Below are 5710 nucleotides of genomic sequence, written 5' to 3' on the forward strand. Positions count from 1 at the left end.
AAGAGACATGTTCAAGTTATTTCATTAAAAGATGAATCATATTTTCTACTTTTTAAATTTTATTTCTAATAAAATCAAGACATAAAATAGAGATTTAATATCTTAGATTCTTAGAGGTTTGAAGTACACCTTTAATTTTTGTTTATTGCATCATATTATCTTTATTATCTTGGTTGAATCAGATGATAAAATGGGATAAGAATTGGAGGTTGTTCGATGCTGAGGTGGAAAATGATGGTTGGATGGGTGTTGTGCCACGTCAGAAAGTGCAGAAAATGTTCAAACGATAGAAACGATTGGATTGTAGGAAGAGATTCCTTCCATCATGAAGATGGGTCATTCATGACTCAGCACCTGTGGCTTCTACTAATTCACAATTCCAACCATAGTTTTGTTGACACGTGGCGAGAGTCAATGCGTGTGGGACAACCTAGAAATTTCTTCAAGTTCACAATTATTACGGAGTTTTTTTTTTTTTATTTTTATTTTTAATTTGTTACTAACGAGGAGAACTTGTAGAGTTGTAGGCTCGTAGCTACTAGTTATTTAAGGGTGTATAATGAGTTGTTCATACGTAATAGTTCGTAGATTATATGAAAAAAATAAGTTATATTATAAATATCATGTGTCACGATTCTACCGAAATGATCTTAACAAAAAATAAATTCGTAATTTGTATTCAGAGATAATCAAACTTCAAACTTTAGTGTAATAGTTGCCAAACAAACTATTTATTGATAATTCAGTTGGGGATTGCTCTCATTTATACATCCACCCAACGCCCCAAATCTTAGAGATGTCAATCGAGCTCACCTGCTTGATTTTGAGCTAGTCATGTCGAATATTTTGGCTTATCATTTTTTTAGTTGAAATTTCTTGGCCCAAACCCTAAAATCTCTGGCTAGGTTTATCAGGCGGGTTCAATTAAAATTTGTGACATTTTAAAATTAACACTATCAATTTTCTATTTTAACGAACTAGCATACGGAAAGAGTAAGCAGATGAATAATTGTATTGCTTAAGAGTTTGAGTACAAGATTGAGCGTGTCCCTTTATTTGTTTAGAGACTCGGTATTTATAATAGCCAATAGATAATTAATCTAGTCTAATAAATGTGACGGCTCCCTTCAAAAAAATGCAATGGCTCCTTAGTAATTGCTGTGTTCTCTAATAACTGCATTGTCTCTGTGTTAATTGCAACCGATCCACCTACTCTTTGCTTAAGTCATGAATGTTGCTATTTGACTACATTAATAGCTTTGTGCCTCTTCTATTTCCGTCCCTAATCTCGAGTGATTTCTTTACATTATCAATACTCATTCTAGAGGTTACGTTGTGCCTCTAAAGAAAAATGACAAAATTATCTTAGACGATGATGATGACTATGGCAAAATTATCTTAGACGATGATGATGTCGACTATTATTATTATTATTATTATTATTATTATTATTATTATTATTATTATTATTATTATTACACAATAAAATATTAATCTTTATATCACCTCTTACCTTTCAATTTCTAATAATTATATTCCTTCCTACCAAACAATGTAATAATTCCTTTCAAAAAAAATGTAATAATTAGAATTTTTACTTTATTCTCATTTTTTTCTTTTCCTATGAAATTACAATTTCTTTCCTCTTAACCAAATGTAAATAAGAGGATAAACACCAACAAGCATTTCTTTGCTACATCTTATTTCATTCTTTTCAAACTTTATCCTTATGATCATCTGAGCTGTTCATGCGAACCCTACCTCTTATTTCATGATAGAATTTTAGGAGGAATTAATTTGGAAGATGATTAGAATGGGGAATTCTTTGTAATCCATAATAGATACTCCGTATTAGCAAAGCAGTGAATGAATGGCATTGAAATCTGTTTTTTGAACATTGACTAGCTATCCTAGGAGATTAAAGGGGGATGGTCTATGTGAAGCAATACACGTTTAGGAGACAATTCAAATATTCAATTCCCCTTCGTATATGAACTTATCGATCTAGTCGTAATTGTCTGCATTCAAAGGTGACAATGCGACTGATTGATGGATAACTCACATCCTACTTGTGTGCAACATTTAATATATATTATTGTATGACAGATGATTTGATAATTATAAGATTTTAATTTAAATTTGATTTTTTTTCACACTCCAAAATGTCATTCAAATTATGTGTCTACAGTTAACAAATTACTATATAACCTATTGAAACACACGTACAAAAAGACACAAAGAGTCAACAACGACTCCACTGAAGCTCAAACTTACAACCTCCCATATGAGAAACCAACCTAGATGTCATTAGACCACGAGGTCTTGGCACAATTGGTACACTTAAATGTACTATTTATTGTTATATTCAATATTATTATTAGTATTAGAGAAAATGGTCAAATACACCCCTAAACATTACCTGATAAGTCAATTAGGCACCTAAACTTTGAAAAAGTTCAAATACACATTTAAACATGTCATATTGAGTCAATTAGGCCCAATTTATCGATAACCAACAGGTTACTGGTAAATTATTGAGGTTGACCGCCGCTAATTAGTGTTGACCATCGCTAAAACTTAAAAAAATATATATATATCGAAAAAAATATTTCCGGTCGTCTTTTCCTGTCGGAGAAAATGACCGGACTGGTCGTCTTCACCAGGCGTAGACGACCGGACTGGTCGTCTTCTCCAGGCGTAGACGACCGGACTGGTTGTCAGAGGACGACTGGATCTGGTCGTCTTCTCCAAAGGTCGACTTCTCCAATGGAGAAGGCGACTGCTGGTCACCTTCACCGGCGGATGGTGAAAGTGGTTTCCTTTCGTCGGAGTTGGCGACTGCCGGAATAAAAAATGACATGCAATTGCATGTCATTTATCTATTCTTGGACCTAATTGCCTTAATTTGACATGTTTATCGATGTAATTGAACTTTTTTAAAGTTTAGGGGCCTAGCTAATTGACTTACCAGGTAATATTTAAAGATGTATTTGACCATTTTCTCTTAGTATTAATGTTGTTCAACACCATAAAAAATATTATTCAATATTAATTATCCATTAACATTAAAATTATTAGTCATTGTCATGTTATTTCTATTTTGAAACGGAAAGTATACAATATAATAATCAATGAATCTTTATTATGACTTATAACAAATTATAAGAATTAAATACAATTCTTTTACCAGGACTATGTGGTCCAATGGTACCCGGGTTGGACTTTCATTTGGAAGATTGTGAGTTCGAGCCTAGGTTGAGAAAGTATATGAACAGATACTACATTCTAATAGAGCTAGTAACATTCAAAAAAATATAATTCTTTTAAACGAAGAATCGCCTTCCTTTCAAAAAAAAAAAAAAAAAAAAAAAAGAAGGAAGAATCACCTTACAAAGACAGGAACAATTACATTATTAATAAATATTGTATATAATATAACATTTATCTTATTTAAGCTAAGGTATATAAGATTATAAGGTAATCCACCATAATATAATAGCTTCAAACTTGAATTACTTTTGATTATCAAAATTATTGATTTGCCATGAAATCCTGATTTAATTTCTTTGAAATTTACTGTCAAAATTGTCAAAATTTGTACTCATTCTTAAATTCTTTGACAATTAATTTTCAAAAAATAGTTTATAACTGCAAGAGCCTTCTCTTTGACCTCTACCTTTTTAAAATTTTCTTATTTTCTTATTCCATCAATTTTCCTGGTTATCAATTTCTCTTTTTTTTTTTTTTTTTTTTTTTTTTTTTTTTTTTTAAGGAATTTCTATCTTTTTTATTCAACTTAAGAAATTTTTATGGGAAAAAGTCAAGTAGCTCTTGAACGTTAACCAAAAAGTCAATTAATCTCTTAAACTTTCAAAAGTTGCAATTAAATCTATAAAGATATTATTTTGGAGCATTGAAACCAAAAAATCGATTGGTGACATGTAATTGCAGGTCACTAGGGTTCCAGCAATTCTCCGACCAACTTCATGCCTTCTCCAAACACGATCGTTGACCATTTGACAGTCGCCAGTCGCAGGTGTTTGTCATCAAAAATCAATCAGAGGCTCGTCAGAGTTGGTTGGAGGGTAGCTGGAACCTAGTGACCTGCAATTACAGGTCACTAACTGGTTTCTTGTTTTGAATACTCCAAAATAACATGTTTATGAATTTATTTTATTTTTAAAAATTTAAGTGTCTAATTGACTTTTTGAGTAAAATTTAGGTATCTATTTGACTTTTTTTCCACAATTATATTTCAAGTAAGGTTCTAGTAGTTCCTATTTACATGCTTTTTTTTTTTTTTTTTTTTTTTTTTTTTTTTTTTTTTGAAATTCTTGCTCTTGACCCCAAAACTTTAAAAACATTCTTGAAATCCGTCAATTCTTCTTGAAACATCCTAAGTTTCTAGTTATCTTAATTTGGACCTTAATTTCCTTAAACTTCTAGAAAATCTCAAACTTCAAGTTTAGATAAGATAACTTCTCGATTTATTCTTCAATTTCATATAATTGGAACCTCAAAGTTTTTAATTTAACACCAAATATTTCAAATTGACCCTCAATTGTTTTGGAATTGCGATTGAGCCTCATTTATTTCAAGGTTCACCCTATTAAAATTGCAATTGGAATTAAACTTTAGGGGTCGTTTACTTCATTTCTCTGTTTTTCCATTTCCAGTTTTCTATTTCTCCATTTCTCCAGTTTTCCTTCTCCATTCCTCCAATTTTCCATTTCTCTGTTCCTCTAATTTTTCATTTTTCTAATTTTCGATTTTATTAAAAACAATCATCCCATATAACATTTGTACATTTCTACAACAAAGATAATAATGATAACAACAACAACAACAACAACAACAATAATAATAATAATAATGATAATAATAATAATAGTAATAATGATAATAATTTAATAATAACAACAACAAATTTGTGTACATAAGGAGGAGGAAAAGGGAAAAAGGAAAAAAAAATATAATAATAATAATAATAATATAATAGTAATAATAATAAGAAGAATAAATTTATAATAATAATAATAGTAATTAGCAAGTAGCAATTAATACTAATAATAATAATTAGTAATAATAATAATAATAATAATAATAATAATAATAATAATAATAATAATAAGGGCACGCACAGGGAACGAAAAAAAGAAGCTAGCTGCCTAGCTTTGAGGTCAAAACAACGAACGTGCAAATAATGCTAAGCGCAGGATTCGATACCAAGACCTCATCTTTAGCACTATTCACGTGTGTCCATCTCTCCATTTGGAGAACATCTATTTTTCTTTCTCCAAAATTGTATAGGAAGTGGAAGAATGGAGATAGAGATTAAAATTGGAGACATAAATTTAGTAAACAAGTTTTCCAATTTTCCTTTTTCCACTTCTCCAATTTTCTATTTTTCCAGAAAATCCTCCATTTTTCCAAGTTAGTAAACGACCCCTTAGTTTTTCAAACTTTGAAACTCTAATTCCTTCCATCAACTTCTTCAATTGATGAGAAGATAAGCTTGCATGTTGTGCGTAAAATTTTATTTTTTTTATTCATTAGGGAGTTTTCATAGGAAATTGAACTTGAAATCTTATGATTATCAAGTCAATTGTCTGGCAAATTCAACTGAGATTGTCCCGCTTTGTTATTATATCTAATATAGCTGAAGATGTTCAGGTTTTTATTTTCTTTCTTATTTTATTTGTGATTCATG

The sequence above is a fragment of the Ipomoea nil genome, unplaced genomic scaffold (genome assembly GCF_001879475.1).
Source record: "Ipomoea nil cultivar Tokyo-kokei standard unplaced genomic scaffold, Asagao_1.1 scaffold2759, whole genome shotgun sequence".
Taxonomy (NCBI): domain Eukaryota; kingdom Viridiplantae; phylum Streptophyta; class Magnoliopsida; order Solanales; family Convolvulaceae; genus Ipomoea; species Ipomoea nil.